This window comes from Physcomitrium patens, chromosome 6, assembly GCF_059467195.1.
Source record: "Physcomitrium patens ecotype Gransden chromosome 6, ASM5946719v1, whole genome shotgun sequence".
Classification (NCBI taxonomy): Eukaryota; Viridiplantae; Streptophyta; class Bryopsida; order Funariales; family Funariaceae; genus Physcomitrium; species Physcomitrium patens.
Window position 1 is genome coordinate 1,697,099 of NC_143415.1, and position 23,467 is coordinate 1,720,565.

Here is a 23,467-nt window from a genome sequence, read left to right on the forward strand (position 1 = left end):
AAAATCGTAGCGAGATTGAAGAACTCGGAGTCGTACTAGTCTTTTTGGAATATACAACCGCTCCTCAAAGTATAAAAGATCTCTCTCCACCTTGAATTTGTCGTCATTGGCACACTGCTTGATATCAATGGCTACTAAATCTTTAATGGTCGTGGCACGTACTTGATTCAAGAAGTGAGCATCAATTGGCACAATAGTAGCGCAAAGCTGAAATTGCTCTGGCTTCAACAACGTCGTATATTGTTGATTAAATGTAGCTTCTCCAGCCTTTGGTACAAGATATGATCTCCTCGATAAGGCATTAGATAGTCCTTGCTGCTTTCCAGGTCAATAAGTGATAACAAAATCGAATCTAGATAGTAACATACTCCACTAAGCTTGACGTCGATTTAGAACTCGAGCCGACATGAAATACTCCAAATTCTTGTGATCTATGTATACGGTCACTGGGTCTGTAGCTCTTTCAAGAAAGTGACGCCATTCTTGGAAAGAATCCATTATAGCAAGAAGTTCCTTATTATGGATCTCATAATTGATTTCAACAGCAGAGAACTTTCGAGAATAGAATGCAACTAGATGGAGCTTCTTGTCTTCTCCCATTTGTAAAAGTACAGCTCCCAAAGCAAAATCCGAAGCATCAGTTTCTAAATAAAAGGCCTTTGTAAAATCTGGATGTATCAAGATTGGAGCCGTAGTAAATGTGGTCTTCAAGTCTTGAAACGCCTTTTCCACTAGAGGTCCCCATTTCAGCTTATCCTTGCATGTCAACTGAGTGAGAGGAGCAGCAACTTAAGAGTAATTCTAGATGAAGATCCGATAGAAGTTGGCAAAGCCAAGAAAGCATTGTACGTCTCTCACCGTCTTCGGAACCTCCCAGAACATGATTGCTTCCACTTTCTTAGGATCCATCTTCAAGCCTTCTATAGTCGCAACGAACCCCAAAAACTCCATCTCTATTTGGTGAAATAAACACTTTTCCAACTTGGCATATAGTCCTCGCTCGTGTAGTTTCTCCAAGATCAAATGAACGTACTTTTCATGCTCTTCTTTATTTTTGGAGAATATCAAAATATCATCCAAATAGATGACAACAAAATCGTCAAGGTACTCTCAGAAAATGTCATTCATCATATCTTGAAAGACCGCTAGAGCATTGGTAAGACCAAAGGGCATGACATTATACTCAAAATGGCCATACCTTGTACGGAACGTTGTCTTCCACTCATATCCTTCCTTGATTCGTACAAGGTTGTAAGCTCTCCTTAGATCAATTTTTGTAAAGATCCTTGTACGTCCAAGTTATTCTAAGAGACCAGAAATCAAGGATAACGGGTAACGATTCTTCTTTGTTACCTTGTTGAGGCCTCGATAGTCTACGCACATCCGCAATGAGCCATCTTTCTTCTTCAAAAATAAGATGGGTGCTCCAGTTGACGATTTTGAATGACAGATGAAGTTCTTGGCTAGATTCTCATCGATGAACTTCCACAATTCTGCCAACTCCATCTATGATAGATTGTAGATTGGGCCAAAAGGCGGTTGTACTCCTTCCTATAAGTCTATGGCACAATCATATGGTCGGTGTTCCGGTAGCATGTCGGCATTTTTCTTTTAAAACACGTCTTTAAAATCCTTATATTGCTCCGGTATACTTGCTGTCGAGATCTTCTCTCCGGTAGTTGGAGCCGCATAAATGACAAATGGTGTGCCTTTCTTGGACGGTCTTATAAACGCTCTTGCTCCAATAAATAAGGATTTCTCTATTCCGGATTTTCTACTAGGCTTGCTCTTGGGTGGTTTTGTGGGAAAGGTCATCTTTCGTAACTTCCAATCTATGCATGGATTATACTTTTTTAACCAAGAAAGACCAGGAATAACAAAATTTGATGGAGTTCTAATAATATTGAAAATAATATGACTATTATAGCCCTTAAACGTCACTTCTATAGGTTCTGATTCATGGGTGACACTACCAGACAATAAAGGTCACCCATCTATGACCTCAACATGAACAGGTTTGGATTTTTCTATTAAAAGAATCTTATGATGCTTCATAAATTCTTCGTCTAAAAAATAAGCAGATGCTCCTGAATCTAATAATGCTAAGGTTCTCAATTTTTGAGGGCCAATAAGCAAAGGGATTGTAAAACAAAGGGCAAGTTGAGCAGAAAGAAAAGAACCTGGTTGTTGTTGTGATATTTCACTGTTCAGCCACACAGTTCCTATTGTGGCTGGGCATCCTCATTTTCCTGAATAAACGCACTCTGAGTCTTGACAATACGTCGATTTTGCTTTTTGGGATAGTTTCCAACTTTGTAGCCTTCTTCACCATAATACAAGCATAGACCTTCCTCCATACGCCGCTTTTTTTCTTCTAGAGTAAGAAATTTGATACGTACTGCATCAATTTGCATGTCTTCTACCTCTGAATATGAATTCACGCTACTTGCCGACATAGTTAGGGTGTGGCGAATCATATGTTGTCTTGAACGTTGATCTTGGTGGCGTTGGAATAGGCGGTTATCACACTTCACAACTTAGGTAATAGTTTCGTTGAGCGTTTGCGGATCAAGAAGAGTTAACAGCAAATCCTTCACATCGTCCCTTAAATCCCAATAGAATTGACTCATCAACGCTTCTTCGTCCCAATTGATGTCGCATGCTAATTGCTTGAAGTCCGATGCATAGACTGATGTAGAGCGCATCTCTTGTCGTAGTGACCAGATCTTTGTTGTAGCCATCGAACCTTGTCGTGTTCACCAAATGCTTCTGCAAACGCCTCCAAAAAGGTTTCAAAGTTGTTTAGTATGGACGATCGTTTCTCAAACAAAGGAGCAAACCATGATAGAGCTTGTCCTGTAAGTAAGGTTCCAACAAGCCCAACACGTGATTCCTCCATTGGATAGCGTTTGGGCTGTAAAACTGTTATCAACCTGATTTGGTTGATGAATCCTCAAAACTTGGAATGCGTACCATCGAACTTGTCCGGAAGGCTAAATCGAGGCTCCTTATGTTGTAGAACCAACAATGCTTGTCAAACCTAAGGCAAAGTTGCTTCTCCAAGTGTAGAAGTTTGAGGCTGGTGCAACCTAGATTGTGCCATCCCAAATGCTCCATCATTATGAAGCCTTGCCACGACTCCTTCAATCTCTGTAGTTCTTTGCGATAACCTAGCGAGGGCATTCATGATAGCATCTAACTTAGACTCCGAACTTACTGTCATACTAATGTCTTGGCCTTTGGCCATTCTAAGAGAAGGACAGAAATGACTTTACAAGAAGACAATATTGGTTTAGAAGAGGGTACTCTGCAACCTCTAAAATGCCTTAAGAGCTTCAAGAAAAGGAGTAATCCATTCTCTTCAAGAAGAATAAGACTCCAATATTGTAACAAAAGAAGTATCAGTTTAGAGGAGGGTAATCCGCAACCTCTAAAATGCTAGTACGCTTCCAAGTAGAGGAATAATCCACACTCTAACAAAGAAGAAACTAGCTATGATATCTGAGGTGAGTGAAGTCTCGACAAACTGTCACAGACACAGAAATACAGACTCGAGATCTAACAAGAAGTTCAAGAAGAACATGCAAGAACTACATTAATCAGATGAGAACAACACCAGAGAGGTGAGCTAGAGCTCGAAGAGATGTGTTGTCGAGTCTGAAGAACTCTTCAACCTCGATTCCAATATATACTTCTATTTAGGAAGCTTCTCAAGGAACTTCTACCAACTAGGAAGCTTCTAGAAGGTTCCAGAGACTTGCTTCTAGAAGGTTCTAGAAACTTATTTCTAGAAGGTTCTAAGGGCTATGTCCATAATATCTTCTACCAATTAAGAAGCTTCTAGAAGGTTCCAGATACTTGTTTCTAGAAGATTCCAGAGACTTGCTTCTAGAAGGACAAGGTTCTAAAAACTTGTCTCTAGAAGGTTCTAAGGACTATGTTCTTAACAGCTTCCTAATTGGTAGAAGTTGCTTGAGAAGCTTCCTAGTTGGTGGAAGTTACTTAAGAAGCTTCCTAAATAGGAGTATATATAAGAATCAAGGCTGAAGAGTTCTTCAGTCTCGACAACACATCTCTTCGAGCTCTAGCTCACCTCTCTGGTGTTGTTCTTGTATTCATCTGATTAATCTAGTTCTTGTCAGTTCTTCTTGAACTTCTTCTTAGATCTCGAGCCTATATTTCTGTGTCCATGATAGTTTGTCGAGATTGAACTCACCTCTAATATTAGAGGTAGTTTCTTCCTCGTTAGAGTGTAGATTAGCCCTTTGCTTGAAGGTGTACTAGCGTTTTAGAGATTGCGGATTATCCTCCTCTAAACTGATACTTCTTTTGTTACAATATTGGAGTCTTATTCTTCTTGAACAGAGTGGATTACCCCTTTTTGAAGCTCTTAAGGCATTTTAGAGGTTGCAGAGTACCCTCTTCTAAACCAATATTGTCTTCTTGTAAAGTCATTTCTGTCCTTCTCTTAGAATGGCCAAGGGCCAAGACATTAGTATGACAGTAAGTTCAGAGTCCAAGTTGGATGCTATCATGAATGCCCTCGCTACGTTATCGCAAAGAACTGCAGAGATTGAAGGAGTCGTAGCAAGGCTTCATAATGATAGAGCATCTGGAATGGCACAATCTAGGTTGCACCAGCCTCAAACTTCTACACTTGGAGAAACAACTTTGCCTCAGGTTTGACAAGTACTGCTAGTTCTACAACATAAGGAGCCCCGAGTTAGCCTTCCGGATAAGTTTGATGGTACGCTTTGTCATGTTGTAACACGAGTATATCGTGAAAGTATAAAGAAAGGGGACTTTTATTAATGTTCAGTTACCTAGAATATTGGGAGCAACGACCAATTCCAGTGCAAATACTAAGAAGCCAAGTTCAGTCACCCCATTACAGTCAATCGGGGCATACTGAAATGCTCCATTCGATTCCAATAACGGGAGTCAACAGAAAGGGAAAGGACCAATTCAATGACGGGTGAGCCTAGTTCGAAGAGCCAATTGGATCCAATTTCAAGACATCCAATCCAGGTCCTATTACGAGCCTCTTACCCAATGTGAGACCTGACTTGATCGGGCAACCCAATGTGGTCCAATTACGCAAACATCTAGGTCTTACTATGGGCCTCTTACCTAATATGAGACCAGAATTGGTCGGGCGACTCAATGTGGTTCCGATTATGGGGCTCTGATTCCGTTTCAGGTTGTTCTGTCCTTTATGCCATTCCGGGAATGTCCTTTCGGTAAAAGGATCTCTTAAAGGTAAAAATTGAAGAGAAAGCTCTGACGGCGGAGCCAATTCCGGATCCAAGACGGAAGATTGAAGAAATTCAGAGACTAGGGTTTGAAAGAGGGGAGAATTAGGGTTAAAGGAGAGGATAGGTTAAGAAATGAAAGGGAGAGAATAAGTTTTTTGAAGGGTCAGAGAGCTAGCTTCATGCTTCGAGCGGGGAAAAAAGACAGAGAATTGGGGTTTCTTTTCTTCATAGGATTTTGGAAAGACTGAGGCAATCGTTGCTGAAGTCAGTGTTGTAATGGTGAATCGAGATTTTTAATGAAGTGGGTGTGATTACTCTTGACTGTTTTGTGAAATCAAAGTTACGTCTGTGATTGAAGGATTAAAAGGGTGTCTATAGGATTGAGTATGCGGAGTGAATGAAAATTTTTGGATTAATCTAATAAGACAGTCAGTGGATACAAGGTGGTGAGTATAAAGCAGTATTGGAGATTAGCAGATTGGATTGTTCGGGGTTCTCTATAACATCTAGAGACCTACCGGCTGGGGCAAAAAAGATTTTGGCAAGCAGTCAAAAGACATCCGTATAGATTTACGGTATATTTTTGTAATTGTTTATATTCCAACAGTCAAAAATCGATAGACTGCTTGAATATTAGCAAATCTCCATACTACCTTCTACAGCCAGATGCCCGACGCGTTCTCAAGCAGGAAAGCATGTAATATGACATCGTTCCAAGTTTCGAGGATTCGTCAATCAAATCAGATTGATAATAGTTTTACAGCCCGAACGCTATCCAACGGAGGAGTCATGTGTTGGACTTGTTGGAACCTTACTTACAGGGTAAGCTCTATTATGGTTTGCTCCTTTGTTTGAAAAACAATCATCCATATTAAACAACTTTGAAACCTTTTTGGAGGCGTTTGCGAAAGTATTTGGTAAACACGACAAGGTTCGATGGGCTACAACAAAGATCTGGTCACTACAACAAGAGATGCGCTCTACATCAATCTATGCATCAGATTTCAAGCAATTAGCATGCGACATCAATTGGGACAAAGAAGCATTGATGAGACAATTCTATTGGGATTTAAGGGACGATGTGAAGGATTTACTACTAACTCTTCCTGATCCGCGAATGCTCAACGAAGCTATTAGCCAAGTTGTGAAGTGCGATAACCACCTATTGCAACGTCGCCAAGACCAATGTTCAAGACAACATATGGTTCGCCACGCCCCAACTGTATTGGCAAGTAGCGGGAATTCACATTCAGAGGTAGAAGACATGCAAATTGATGCAGTACATGTCAAATCTCTTATTCTAGAAGAAAAAAAGCGACGTATGGAAGAAGGTCTATGCTTATATTGGAGTGAAGAAGGCCACAAAGTTAGAACTATCCCAAGAAGCAAAATCGACGCATTGTCAGGACTAGGGGCGAGTTTGTTTAGGAAAACGAGGATGCCTAGCCACAATAGGAACCGTGCGGCTGGACAGTGAAATATCGCAACAACAACCAGGTTCCATTCTTTCCGCTCAACTTGTCCTTTGCTTTACAATCCCTTTATTTATTGGTCCTCAAAAACTGAGAACCTTAGCATTATTAGATTCAAGAGCATCTGCTTGATTCTTAGACGAAGAATTTGCGAAGCGTCATAAGATCCTTTTAGTAGAAAAATCCAAACTTATTCCCGTTGAGGTCATAGATGGGTGACTTTTATTGTCTGGTAGTATCACCTATGAATCAGAACCTATAGAAGTGACGTTTAAGGGCCATAGTAGCCATATTATTTTCAATATTATTAGAATTCCATCAAATCCTATTATTCTTGGTCTTTCTTGGTTGGAAAAGCATAACCCATCCATAGATTGGAGGTTGCGAAAGATGACCTTTTCCACAAAACCACCCAAGAGCAAGCCTAGCAGAAAATCCCGAATAGAGAAATCCTTATTCATTGGAGCAAGAGCGTTTGTAAGATCATCCAATGAAGGTACACTATTTGTCATTTATGCGGCTCCAACTATCGGAGAGAAGATCTCGACAGCAAGTATACTTGAGCAATATAAGGATTTTAAAGACATGTTTCAAAAGAAAAATGTCGACATTCTACTGGAACACCGACCATATGATTGTGCCATAGACTTGCAAGAAGGAGCACAACCGCCTTTTGGCCCAATCTACAATCTATTACAGACGGAGTTGGCGGAGTTGCGGAAGTACATCGATGAGAATCTAGCCAAGAACTTCATCCGTCATTCAAAATCATCACCTAGGGCACCCATCTTATTTGTGAAGAAGAAAGATGGCTCGTTGCGGATGTGCATGGACTATCGAGGCTTCAATAAGATAACAAAGAAGAATCGTTATCCGTTACCTTTGTTTTCTGGTCTCTTAGAATAACTTGGACGTGCAAGGATCTTTACAAAAATTGATCTAAGGGGAGCTTACAACCTTGTACGAATCAAGGAAGGAGATGAGTGGAAGATAGCATTTCGTACAAGGTATGGCCATTTTGAGTATAATGTCATGCCCTTTGGTCTTACCAATGCTCCAGCAGTCTTCCAACATATGATGAATGATATTTTTTGAGAGCACCTTCACGATTTTGTTGTCATCTACTTGGATGATATTTTGATATTCTCCAAAAATGAGGAAGAGCATGAAAAGTACGTTCGTTTGGTCTTGGAGAAACTAGGCAAGCGAGGATTATATGCCAAGTTAGAAAAGTGTTTATTTCACCAAATAGAGATGGAGTTTTTGGGGTTCATTGCGACTATAGAAGGCTTGAAGATTGACCCTAAGAAGATGGAAGCAATCGTGTCTTGGGAGATTCGAAAGACGGTTAGAGACGTACAATGCTTTCTTAGTTTTGCTAACTTCTATCAAATCTTCATCAAGAATTACTCTCAAGGTCCTACTCCTCTCACTTGATTGACATGCAAGGATAAGTTGGAATGGGGACTTCTAGCGGAGAAGGCGTTTCAAGACTTGAAGACGGCATTTATTACGGCTCCAATCTTGGTACATCCAGACTTTACAAAGGCCTTCTATTTAGAAACTGATGCTTCGGATTTTGCTTTGGGAGCTGTACTTTCAAAAATAGGAGAAGACAAGAAGCTCCATCTAGTTGCATTCTATTCTTGAAAGTTTTCTGCTGCTGAAATCAATTATGAGATCCACGATAAGGAACTTCTTGCTATAGTGGATTCTTTCCAAGAATGGCGTCACTTTCTTGAAGGAGCTGCACACCCAGTCACCGTATATAAGGATCACAAGAATTTGGAGTATTTCATGTCGGCTCGAGTTCTAAATCGACGTCAAGCTCGGTGAAGTATGTTGCTATCTAAATTCGATTTTGTTATCACTTATTGACCTGGAAAGCAGCAAGGACTATCCGATGCCTTATCGAGGAGATCGTATCTTGTACCAAAGGCTGGAGAAGCAGCATTTGATCAACAATGTAATACGTTGTTGAAGCCAGAGCAATTTTGGCTTTGCGCTACTATTGTGCCAATTGATGCTCACTTCTTGAATCAAGTACGTGCCACGACCATTAAAGATTTAGTAGCCATTGATATCAAGCAGTGTGCCAATGACGACAAATTCAAGGTGGAGGGAGATCTTTTATACTTTCAGGAGCGGTTGTATATTCCAAAAGGACTAGTACGACTTCAGGTTCTTCAATCTCGCCATGATTTTCTAGCTGCGAGATATTTTGGATTCAACAAGACCTTGGAGCTTATTTCTCGAGATTTCTGGTGGCCTCAAATGTGAAAGGATGTGAAAGATTTTATCCTCTCTTGCAATATTTGTTTAAGATCCAAGAATCCTTGACATCGCCCTTATGGACTTCTACAGCCATTGCTGATTCCATGTCGACCATGGTCTTCAGTTTCCATGGACTTCATCATGGACCTGCCATCATCAAATTCATTTGACATCATCATTGTTGTAGTAGATCGGCTTACAAAGATGGCACACTTTGTTCCTTACAAGAAGACATCGTCCAGTGAAGTCATAGCAAGGCTCTTTCTCGATAATGTGTATCGATATCATGGACTACTAGATGATATCGTATCAGATCGAAGAACCCAGTTCGTATGAAAGTTTTGGAGATCTCTTTTTGAGATACTGAAGGTGGATATCAAGCTTTCTTTGGCTTTTCATCCTCAAACTGACGGCCAAATGGAACGGGTGAACTAAGTCTTGGAACAATACTTACGATGCAGCATCAACTATCAGCAAGATGATTGGACCACATATCTGTCGCTAGTCGAGTTTGCATATAACAACACCCTCCATGCATCGACTCAATACACACCAATCTTTTCCAACTATGGGTATAATCCGAAGTTTGATTTATTGAGTCCGTCAACAAATAACAATCCAGCAACTGAAGGATTTGCGAAGCAACTATCAGAGCTTCAAACTACGTTGAAGCTTCAATTACAATCCGCTCAAGAATCCTACAAGGCCTCTGCAGATAGATTTCGGAATCAAGCACCTACTTTCAAAATTGGAGATAAAGCATGGCTTCTTTGACAGAATATCAAGACCAAGCGACCATGTGATAAGTTGGACTATCGAAGATTGGGACCATTTATCATCCAGAAGCAAATCAATCCAGTGGCATACCGTCTCGAATTACCGGCTTCTATGAAGGTACATCCAGTCTTTCATATTTCTTTGTTGGAGCCTTATCGAGAGTCATCTTTTTCTGAAAGAGTGCAATGTCCGCCACCTAGTATTAAAATCGAGAACCACGAGGAATACGAGGTTGAAAAGGTGTTGGATTCACGACGAAGGTGGGGCAAGTTGGAGTATCTTGTTCATTGGTGCGGCTACGACATTAATGAGCGAACGTGGGAACCAGCTAAAAATCTTGCCAATGCCCTACAAAAGGTACATGAGTTTCATCAACAACATCCTCATAAACCTAAGCCGGTTCGACGATAGCTTCTCTCTGAAGCTTGCTCACCCAAAAATATAAGAAAGGGAGAGAGCACCACCAAAATTCGTAGTTGATGTAGTTATTTTCTCCAAAATAAAATAGAATTTTTTGAGTAGCCATAGGTTGGTCTTCTGATATGGTGTCACGGACATACATATAATTACCTATATGAATAGATAAAAGTATGTAAAAGTAGATAAAAGTAGGTTAATTGTGTAATATCTTCTAGAGAAGCTTCTTAGAAGCTTCATAGACGCTGCTTTGACTTTATAGGAGTCTATAGTTGACTTTTAGGTTAGAAACTTGGTCAACAAGTTAGCCATGTGCCACACATGTTGGAAGCTTAAAGAACAAGCTAACTACGTGGTCCATCCATAGAAAACTTGCCTTGCAAGCAAAGGCATGTGGCCTAGAAAGTCAACATATATTGGAGGTCTTATAGAACATCGCCACGTGGCTTCTAGTTAGATAGTATATATAGAGGCAAGAGTGAAGCCCTCTTCACTCTTGTCAACTCCTTTCTTGCTTCTAGTCTAAGTTTCAAGGGTCTCTAGTTTTCTTGTATTTTGGCAATAGCCATTCCAGTTTCTTTCTTAATATACATATTTCTATTTTGTCCTATTTCTTTTTGAGAAAAGTCTCACTTACTCTTTAGCTTTCATCGAGTTCTTGTCCTTGACAGATTGACAAGAGTACACTTACAATATCAGAGCTTTGTCTTTTCTTGATTAAGAGTGGATTACCCCTTTTTCTTGATAAGACATAAGCGCATTAGAAGTTGCGGATTACCCTCTTTTAAACTGATATTGTTCTTAGTATTTTCTTTGTTATCAATTCCTCTCTTCTATTTGTTTTGAGCGTTATTAGACATCTTCTCTTTTCTAAGTGCTACTATGGCAGAGCTTGTTGAAATGAAGAGTGCAATGGCACAGATGCAAGAGCAATTGAGGGAGTTAATGCTTGCGATGCATCAACTCAATTTACCACCACAAGGAGCAACAAGAATGGTAGGAAGTGAAGATATAGAGATGATTGGGGCTGCTTCAACATCTACACCAAACCATGTCCCTTCTCCCAGAATGGAACACCCTTCGAGTGTTAGAGAACCGAGAGTTGCCTTGCCCGAGAAGTTTGATGGTACCAGATCCAAGTTTCGAGGATTCATCAATCAGGTCCAACTAGTAATTGAACTTCAACCCCAGAGCTATCCAACTCCAGGGTCACAAGTTAGATTCATTGGTACACTCCTTTCAGGTTCAGCATTGTCATGGTTTTCATCTTTTCTTGAACGACGAGATCCAATATTGGATAATCTGGAGGCTTTTTTGGCGGAGTTTCGATCCATGTTTGGAGAACATGATGCAATTCGTGTTGCAACCAACAAGATCCGTATTTTGCGACAAGGCAATCGATCAGTAACATTATATGCTTCGCAATTTCGACAACTTGCAACTGATATCAAGTGGGATGATGCCGCACTTGTGAGTCAATTTCTCTACGGATTACAATATGAGGTAAAGAAATTGATGCTTAATTTACCTGATCCTCAAACATTGAGTCAAGCAATTGACTTTGCTGTGAAGTGCGACAATCGACTTTTTGAATTTCGATCCGAGAGTCGTACAAGTGGGCCTCAACGTTACTACAATTCAATGGCAACACCGACGTCTCCTCAACACATACCTTCGGAAGTAGAGGATATGCAAATTGATGCGGTACGTTTCAAACCTCTTACTGAGCAAGAAAAGTCTCGTCGTCGACAAGGAGGATTGTGCTTATATTGTGGAGAACCTAAGCACACTGCTCAACATTGTCCAAAGAAGCGACGTAACTACAAAATGAGGAGTACGACTGTGAAAGAAGACAGTATGTCGGAAAACGAGTACGTCCAGCTACAATAGGGACCGTGCGGCTGGAATCTTGTACAACTTCTAATGAAGGTCCTATCCTCTCCTCAGAACCATCTCCTTGTTTTATAATAGATGTGCGTTTAGGACCTAATAATTACAAAGCCTCTGCCTTGATAGATTCAGGAGCCTCAGCTTGTTTTTTAGATGAAGAATTTGCTAGATGTCATAGAATATCATTAATACAAAAAACTAAACCTGTACACGTAGAAGTTATAGATGGTCGTCCGTTGTCTTCTGGAGATGTAACTCACGAAACACTTCCTGTAGATGTAGTAATAAATGGTCATAGTAGTTGCGTAATTTTTAATATAATTAGATCTCCCTCTAATCCAGTAATTTTAGGCTTATCATGGTTAGAAAAGTATAATCCTCGAATAGATTGGATTTCTCGTAAACTTGATTTTCCTCGGAGCATTAGTAACAGTTCTATTAATCAAGTAAAAAACCATGAGTCTAGTATAGAAAAACCCGCACTTATAGGTGCAAAAGCGTTTATACACGCAGCAAAAGAAGGATCAACTTTTGCTATTTATGCTGCACCTATTTCTGAAAGCGTAAAGACTTCAAGTGGCATTCCAAGTCAATATCAGGATTATCAAGACGTTTTTGAGAAAAAGAATGCAGATATTCTTCCTGAGCATCGCCCATACGATTGTTCAATCGATCTCAAGGAAGGAACTCAGCCACCATTTGGACCAATTTACAGTTTATCGCAAGATGAGTTGGCTGAACTCAAGACATATATTGACGAGAATTTAGCGAAGAATTTCATACGTCATTCAAAATCTCCAGCAGGAGCTCCAATTTTATTCGTAAAGAAAAAAGATGGATCTTTACGAATGTGTGTTGACTATCGAGGACTCAACAAGATCACAATCAAGAACAGGTATCCATTACCTTTGATATCAGGACTCCTTGACCAGTTAAATCAAGCTAAGATCTATACAAAAATAGATCTAAGAGGAGCATATAATCTAGTACGGATCAAAGAAGGAGATGAATGGAAGACTGCGTTTCGAACCAGGTACGGACACTTTGAATACAATGTCATGCCTTTTGGACTCACGAATGCACCAGCTGCTTTTCAACATCTCATGAATGATGTATTTCGTGAATTCTTAGACAATTTTGTCGTCTGCTATCTAGACGATATCCTGATCTATTCCAAGAACGTTGAAGAACATGAAATACATGTTCGTCAAGTATTACAAAAACTTAGAGATGCAGGATTGTACGCCAAGATGGAAAAGTGTGTATTTCACACTACTCAAGTTGACTTTTTAGGATACATCATTTCAAATGATGGTCTCATGATGGATTCTAAGAAAGTCCAAACAATCATGGATTGGAAGATTCCAAAGACTGTAAGAGATGTCCAATGTTTCTTGGGATTTGCCAATTACTATCGGATCTTCATCAAAGACTTCTCACGAGTTGCAGCTCCACTTACACGCTTGACTAGTAAAGATAAATTTCAATGGAATCAAGAAGCGGAAGCAGCATTTGAAGCCTTGAAGACATCGTTTGTCTCTGCACCAGTCTTATATCGTGTTGACTTTTCCAAGGTATTTTTTATGGAAACAGACGCATCGGATTTTGCCTTGGGTGCAGTTTTATCACAAATGGGAACAGATGACAAACTTCATCCGATAGCTTTTCATTCAAGAAAATTCTCAGCAGCCGAGATCAATTATGAGATCCACGATAAAGAACTTCTTGCGATCGTGGATTCCTTTCAAGAATGGCGTCATTATCTAGAAGGCGCTTCTAGTCCAGTCACTGTGTATACAGATCACAAGAACCTCGAGTATTTCATGTCAGCACGCGTGTTGAATCGTCGTCAAGCTCGTTGGAGTATGTCTTTGTCAAGATTCGACTTCATTATCACTTATCGGCCAGGAAAACAACAAGGTTTGTCCGATGCCCTGTCTAGACGTTCTTATTTTGCACCAAAAGAAGGAGATGCAGCTTTTGAGCAACAAAGAACGGTCCTCTTGAAACCGGAGCAATTTCATCTCCGAGCAGTGAAATCAACATTGACTGTTGATTCAACTTTTCTCAAGCAAATCCAGTCCAGTATGTCCTCAGACCCTCTTGTTCATGATATCGAGAATAATTCTTCCAAGTCTCATGATTCTTCTAAGTTCGAGTTCAAGAATAATCTATTATATTTTGAAGGACGCCTATATGTTCCAGAAGGAAAAGCACGTTTGCGTGTTCTTCAAGCACGTCATGACTTTCCAGCAGCAGGGCACTTTGGATATAATAAGACTCTGGAACTCATATCAAGAGATTTTTGGTGGCCACAAATGTGGAAGTCAGTCAAAGACTTTGTACAATCATGTGATATTTGTTCAAGATCAAAAATTCCTCGACATCGACCTTACGGACTTCTTCAGCCATTACCTATACCAGAACAACCATGGTCTTCTGTTTCTATGGATTTCATCACAGATCTTCCAAACTCAAGATCTTATGATTCTATATTTGTGATAGTAGATCGTTTCACCAAGATGGCACATTTTATGCCATGTACAAAATCTATCACAGGTGAAGAAACAGCTAAGCTTTTCATTGATAATATCTATCGCTATCATGGATTACCTAAAGATATCATATCGGATAGGGGAACTCAATTTGTGTCGAGATTCTGGAGGACTCTTTTCAAGATTTTAAAAGTGGACATAAAGCTATCTTCAGCTTTCCATCCTCAAACTGATGGACAAACAGAGCGCGTAAACCAAGTCTTGGAACAGTATTTAAGGTGTACCATCAACTACCAACAAGATGATTGGACAAACCTTCTGCCATTGGCAGAGTTTGCTTATAATAATACGGTACATTCCTCCACGCAACAAACACCTTTCTTTGCCAATTATGGCTATCATCCACGACTTGATACTTTTGATTTTTCAAAAGTTGATAATCCTGCAGCAGAAGATATGGCAAATCGGTTGTCAGAGTTACATGCAATAATGAAGGCGCAGTTGAAGAAAGCTCAAGAACGACAAAAGATAAATGCAGATGTATATCGTAAAGAGCAACCACAACTCAACGTGGGTGATAAGGTATGGCTACTTCGTCGCAATATCAAGACCACTCGACCTTGTGACAAATTGGACTATCGTAGGCTTGGCCCCTTTTCTGTTTCTGAACAGATCAACCCAGTTGCATATCGGTTACATCTACCGGAGTCAATGAAGATCCATCCTGTATTCCACGTGTCTCTTCTTGAACCATATAAGACAGTGGATATACAAGGAAGAAGACAAATGCCACCGCCTCCTATAGAAGTAGATAATAATGAAGAATTTGAGGTGGAAGAGATATTAGACTCAAGGCGGTGCCGAAATAAGCTAGAATATCTTGTTCATTGGCGCGGATATGATATTAGTGAGCGCACATGGGAGCCATCCAGGAATCTAGCAAATGCATCAGCTAAAGTCAAAGTTTTTCATCAACGACATCCATCAAAACCAAGATGAAAACCTCTCTTATAAAAGAGACAAGATTGAGGCAAGATAACATTCAAATTCCTATCCTTGTTTGTAACTTCTTTGCATTTGTGACGCTAATTAGATGGAGAGCCAACAACCAGCGGATTCAACTCAAGAACCTTCGTTTGTTGACTTACCGGATGAGACATTACGATTGTCACAACCTTCAAGACGACGCAACCGAGATGAAGATCCTCAAGAACGACATGTTCTTCCTCGAATAGATGGTGAGATACAACGCGTTTGGTATCACGACCTTGGAAGAGATTCTCGATGTTTGGTGATATTATTGGAGATAGAAACGACTCCTGATGGTGTTTCAAATGTATTATTTGAAGGAAGTTATGAAGGCCTCAACAGTGATCAAATAACAGGGTGGTCTTCTCGCCCTGGAATGGGACACTATCGATGGCTAAGAGGACCCATCAACTATCTTCGAAGAGAACAAAGATCAGAGTATGTAGCAAATACAATTCGCCGCATATTAGATTTTCTCAATATATAATCACCGCTCCTCGTGGAACTCGTCCCTAGAAGGGGGGGTAATGTCACGGACATACATATAATTACCTATATGAATAGATAAAAGTATGTAAAAGTAGATAAAAGTAGGTTAATTGTGTAATATCTTCTAGAGAAGCTTCTTAGAAGCTTCATAGACGCTGCTTTGACTTTATAGGAGTCTATAGTTGACTTTTAGGTTAGAAACTTGGTCAACAAGTTAGCCATGTGCCACACATGTTGGAAGCTTAAAGAACAAGCTAACTACGTGGTCCATCCATAGAAAACTTGCCTTGCAAGCAAAGGCATGTGGCCTAGAAAGTCAACATATATTGGAGGTCTTATAGAACATCGCCACGTGGCTTCTAGTTAGATAGTATATATAGAGGCAAGAGTGAAGCCCTCTTCACTCTTGTCAACTCCTTTCTTGCTTCTAGTCTAAGTTTCAAGGGTCTCTAGTTTTCTTGTATTTTGGCAATAGCCATTCCAGTTTCTTTCTTAATATACATATTTCTATTTTGTCCTATTTCTTTTTGAGAAAAGTCTCACTTACTCTTTAGCTTTCATCGAGTTCTTGTCCTTGACATATGGATAGCCAAGAGATAGATACTATGCCAATCAGATTATCTCAACCAACTAGCTCACGAAGGTGACCCCAAGATGAAGAACTGCCTACACCACGACGACGACGGAGGATACCGAGTAACCGATCATTGGTGATTGTATTTGAGTTCGAGCCTGCTTACGATGGTCAGCCAAAAGGCATGTTTGTAGGACAATTTCACAATGAAGACACGAAAGTTCATGCTTGGTCAGAAGTCAAAGGCGTGGACCACTACCGTTGACTTCAAGGATTGATGAACTACTTGCCTCGTGAACAACAGTTGGAATTCATAGCAGACGTTATGCGACAGATCTTCATTGGTACTGATTAACAACAATATTGCTTCTCAGAGACCTCGAAGCTAAAAGAGGGGGTGATGTTAGGGACATAGTACTTAGAACCTTCTAGAGACAAGTTTTTAGAACCTTCTAGAAGTAAGTCTTTGGAACCTTCTAGAAGCTTCCTAGTTGATGGAAGTTGCTTGAAAAACTTCCTAATTGGTGGAAGTTGCTTGAAAAACTTCCTAATTGGTGGAAGTTGCTTGAAAAGCTTCCTAGTTGATGGAAGTTACTTGAGAAGCTTCTTAATTAGTAGAAGTTGCTTGAGAAGCTTTCTAGTTGGTGGAAGTTGCTTGAGAAGCTTCCTAGTTGGTAGAAGTTGCTTGAGAAGCTTCCTAGTTGGTAGAAGTTGCTTAAGAAGCTTCCTAAATAGGAATATATATTAAAATCGAGGCTGAAGAGTTCTTCAGTCTCGACAACACATCTCTTGGAGCTCTAGCTCACCTCTCTAGTGTTGTTCTTGTATTCATCTGATTAATCTAGTTCTTGTTAGTTCTTCTTGAACTTCTTGTTAGATCTCGAGCCTATATTTCTATGTCCGTGACACTATGAAGATCCACCCTGTATTTCACATGTCTCTTTTGGAGCCGTATAAGATAGTGAATATCTTGGGAAGAAGACAAATGCCACCTCCTCCTATAGAAGTGGATAATAACCAAGAGTTTGAGGTGGAAGAAGTCTTAGGCTCAAGGTGGCATCAAAATAGGTTGGAATATCTTGTTCATTGGCATAGATATGATATTAGTGAACGCACATGGGAGCCATCAAAGAATCTTGCAAATGCAGAAAAGAAAGTTGAAGTCTTTCATCAACGACATCCAACAAAACCAAGATGAAGAATAGCAAACCTTGATATAAAAGAAACAAGATCAAAGGAAAATAACATTCTACTTTCTATCTTTCATTGTAGATTTTCTATATTTGTGATGAGATGGAGCACCAACAACCAGCAGATTCAACTCAAGAGCTTTTATTTGTGGACTTATAAGACGAGACATTGCGATTGTGACAACCTTCAAGACGACAGAATCGAGATGAAGATCCTCAAGAATGATATGTCCTTCTTTGAATAGATGGCAAGATACAACGTGTTTGGTATCACGACCTTGGAAGAAAATCCCGATGTTTAGTGATTTTATTAGAGGTAGAAACTACTTGTGACGTTGTTCTAAATATTTTATTTGAAGGAAGTTATGAAGGCCTTAACAATGACCAAATAATAGGGTGGTTTTTTCGCTCTGGTATGGAACACTATAGATGGTTGAGAGGACCTATCAACCATCTTCGAAGAGAGTAAAGATCGAAATATGTAGCAAATATAATTCACCACATCTTGGACTTCCTCAACATATAAAGACCGCTCCTCGTGGAACTCATTTCTAGAAGGGGAGATAATATCATAGACATATATATTTACCTCAATAGTTACTTATATGATTAAGTAGAAGTAGGTGAAATAGAATAATTTTACAAAGTCTTTTAGAGAAGCTTCTTAAAAGCTCTATAGATGCAGTTTTGACTTTAGATGTATTCGTAGGTTAGAAACTTGGCCAAAAAGCTAACCATGTATTGGCACCTTGTGGAACATGTTACCTCCGTATAGTAGCTTGTGGAATAAGCCAACTACGTAGTGCATACATAAATAACTTATCTTGCAAGATAAGACATGTGGCTAGCAAAGTCAACACATGTTGGAAGTCCTATAGGACATCGCTACGTGGCTCTTAGTTAGATAGTATATATGGAAGCAAGAATGAAGCCTTCTTCACTCTTGTCAAAGTCTTTCTAATCTTAGTCTTGTTTCAAGACTTTCTAGTCTTCTTGTTTTTTTGGCAATAGCCATTCTAATTAATATTATAACACCTTTTGAGTGACTTTTTAGTTCTCTTCAGTGACAAAAGAGTGTATTGAAGATTCCCTTTCTTCGAGATTCATGTCCTTGACAGGCGTTCATTTATAATCTGTTTGGAGGAATTTGATTTTAGCATAGTCTTTTAAAGTGCCACAATTCTCTCTCTTCTCCTCCACAATTTAGTTATGCCTCTTGGAAGTTAAAATATAAATCAAATCTAACTATAATATGGATGTTTGATTCCTTGTTTTAATTTAAAATTATTTTGTAACAAGTCTCTTAATGTGACTCTATGATTGTGACATTACATGTTGTCTCTTCAACTCATCTATTTAAATTATTGAAATGGCCTATCTTACTTTTACATTATTTATCATTCCAATTCTATAGACTATGAGTTGATTATTGATAATATCTACTTAACTAGGATTCAACTCAATTCATAAGAATATTTGTTTAATTTTTTAAATATAGACATTTAAAGAAACTTAAGAATATTTGAGATCTCTTATAATTAGTTTAATCTTTCTAATTCTAAAATATAATATTTTTAATATAAAAAAATTTAAAAATTAACTTACTCATTTTATTTAGCTTAATAATTAATAAAATTATAAAATTATAAAATGATTCTAATCAATTGTATTTGCATGTCACTTTTTAGTGTGTAATTACTAATTGTATAAATTATGATATTTTGGTAGGTCAATAAGTACTTTATTTTTTATTTAATTTAGATAACTAGATTAAAGAAGCATTAATTAGATAAGAATAATTTTCTAGTAATAGTAAAAATTAATTAATTTTAATAATATTTATAATTAAAAATATAATCTTATTGATATAGACTATTTTTAATTATAGTATATTTTTATTAATTTTACTATTTATTATATAATATTATTAGATAAAAAATTTACATCTATGTTTAACATTGTAGAACTAAAAGCTGTAACATTCTTGGACTTACTTGCAAGGTATTCTAAAGATTTGCCTTATCCATAGAATACTTGATTGAAGTTCTTACATAAGTATTAGAAGATTATAATTGTATTAGGAATTTTGGTTGTAATGATAGACTTATTATTGTCTATCTTTGCTCAACCAATTTAATGGCATACTTTTATTTGTCTATATTATAATTTTTTACTTTCAATTATAAAGATTTGAAAGAATATAAAGACAAATCAATCCATATTTATTTAAAAGATAACCACAAAATGTTTTAACAACTTTACTTACTCAATTTATTTTAAAAAAAATTAGTAATCAAACTTGATATTAAGAATTATTGGCCATTGACTTATTTGAGCTCTCAAATAATAAATAAACTTGTATTATAGTTATGCCTTATGAAAAGGATGTATAAATCAATTAAGTAAAGAAATAAATGTATGTAGATTTTTGCTTAGTTAATTGTAAGACCAAGTTCAATTAGTATTCAATATCAATGCAAGAAAAATCATGATATATGGAAGATTTTTATAAAATATGTAGTACTTTAGATATAATTTTTAATTAACATAAATTGCTTCTATTTGTAGATGAGCAAATGAAGACAACATTTTTTGAAGTTGATTATGATAGCAAGGATTAAGTTTTAGAAGGTAATAGATCAAGTCTTGATTGACTTGTTTGCCAAATACCATATTGATAATATTTTTAATTTCAAAAGAAATCTGTAAAAATATATATTACATTTATAAAAAATATTTGAGTGATTACAATAATAAAATTGTGCTTACATTATGCCAAGTATAAATCTTTTTATGACTGGCTACTATACTTGTGGCATATAATTTTTTGGGAGGGCTTGGCATGCAACAAGTGAAGATAGGTGCATTATAGAAGATCTCAACACCAATTTATATTTTTTTGGATCTTTTGGAGATATACATACTAAAGCACTAATAGATCTTTATACTACCTTCAAATTTTGTTTTTAAGAAAAAATTATTTTAAAAGTAAATTATTCAAATTATCAAGCATGGTCTATATATATATATATATATATATATATATATATGGATTTTTTTAAAGAACCCACTACAATTGGCACTAAATATTTCTAAAAATTTTAATAAATTACCAATTTAGCAAGTAGGCATCATTGACTTCTTATATCTCTTATTAATTATTATATGAATAGAAGACAATTTTATCCAATTCAATGCATGAGAAATTAGCTCTAGTAGTCAATTTGAATAATTCTAATATATTTTTGTATTATAATACAACTATTAGATGATTTAGAAGAACTTAACTATTAACATAGTAGAAAAATACTTTTAAAAACATATGTTAAAATTAAGAAGGTAGTAGAAATTTTATTCTATAATATCATTTTCATTATAAAGACTTCTATTTACTTTTTATGAACATAAACAAAGAAAAATAAGGTAAATTAGAAAATCAACACTACAAGAACTTTTAGATAAAAATAAAAGATAATTTGCAGTCAAAATAACCTCAAAAATCCTTAGATTGATACATAGAGAGGATAAAAATTATATTTTATTCATTATTAGTGTAATATAAAAACTTAATTTTAATAAATAAATAATAATAATTGGATAATGAACTATGGTGCATGTATTATTTTTTTTAATTAGAAATTTAGTTTGAATACATGAAATTGGTACTTATACACCATGAAAGACTTTCTAGAGAATTGTGTGTGTCTGATACCATACTTCATACATTTCTCTTACAATATTAAATCCTGGTGGCAGAGAATTTGTCTTTTGATTAATATTTCTAGTTATTTTGCTTTACTTTAGCAGTTAACTATAGCTTTTTTCTCCACACCTTGTGCAGCTCAGTCTGTGAAGTGATGGATGGCTGTGTACTCTACATCATAGGACACAGCACATGCATTTTTGTAGGGATGGGTGAATGAATAGAGTGTGAGTGGATACATGGATGAATTAATAGAGTGACGGTGGATGGATGGATGCATGAAGAGTGGGGAGAGGGTGAGTGACCAAATTGTGGAGTTAGCCTCCTTGGTGCTGATGGAGGCTTTTAGCAATGAAGGCTCAGTCAGGGAAGGAGAGAGAGGTCACCTCTGGTCCAGAAAGGAGGAGAGGGATCGATCCTCTGCAGTTACTACCACAGCAGCCAGGTCTTGTGAACCCCAGAACCTGGACAATTAACACTCACCCACATGTGCATCTCTTGTGACCATCTTGCTCACAAGATAAACCCTGCCTTCCCAAATATCAAAGACAAGAAACAAAAAAGAAAAAGAAAAACACAAAATATGCTACTCTTTTCATGAAGATCACTTCAATCTATAGAAAGAGAGAATTAGGAATAAATCAAAGTGAGGAGTTTTGGTAAGTAAACTGATTGAGTGTAGCTGTCAGGAGCCATGTCCTCCTGGCTAACAGGTTAGCTGGCAGGCAGCCAGGCAGGGGATGATTCAGTGAAGGGGCAACCACAGAATGCAGCTGGGTTCATGTTTAGTCCCATCACACGGATGAAGTGATGGATACTCATGTGCCAACAAAAATTAGCAATCTTCAAAACATAAGCATAGGCAGCAGCAGCAGAATCAGTAGCAGTGTCATCAGCATCAGCAGCTGATCTTCAAAGGACAAAACCTCCTCCTGTGGATTACCTGATTTCAAAGGGGATCAAAGTCACCAAAGACTGCGCCCTTCCCTTCCCTCTCCATCATCCGAATCTATGTCACAGAGATTGTAGTTAGTGCCTCTCATGTTTGACTGTCCAAGAGCTGTTCGTGGAGGCCTGCCTCTGTGACACATGGGGCCATCTCCATCCACATCAGTACAGAATCCCTTCACAGCAATAGCCCATCGAAACCACACAATTCCTAGTCATACTGTGGAGATGATCACACATAAATATATCTAAAATCAAATCACCAAACAAAGGAAAATGAAAAACAAAAAAAATCCAAGTAAAAACCAGCTTGTGCATGTTTGTAAATCCCAGGTTTGAGTACTAAGTTCAAAATATTGTTTTATGCTCTAATTTTGAGAAAACCAACTGTGAACTGTTGCTGAAATGAATTTATATTTCTATATATATATATATATACACATGGGTGTGTGTGTGTGGGTGTGTGCATTCAGAAAAAAATCAAAAGACAAAATTAGCAAAAAAAAAACAACAGAGCAAGTTGGGAGTTGCACCCAAGTGGGGCCATTGGTCTTGTCCTATGTGTTCTCTTTTTTTGTGAAGAAGACCTGTGACCCTGCAAAGTTTCATGATGGCGTCCTTCAACAATATGTCCAACAGCCAGCTGCAGATCTCTCTTTCAACTTTCTGTGTCAAAAATGTCTGATTCTCCCCATTTGCTGGCTGTTTTTTTCAGGCAGAGACAACTAGTGATGCCCTAATTGGTCTTATCCCTCTCTGTTTGTGTATTGTTTTGGCTGCTTAAATCACACCATCCATCAAACTAAGCTATTTTCTGTGCATGCTACAAAGTGTGGATTCTTGCAAAGAGTAAGTTTATTATTGTCTTTTAAGATCCTTCTTTTTGTTCTTGTTGTTAATGTTGCATTGGTGGTCTCAGTGTACAACTAGTGATGCTACAAAGGTTATTTTTCC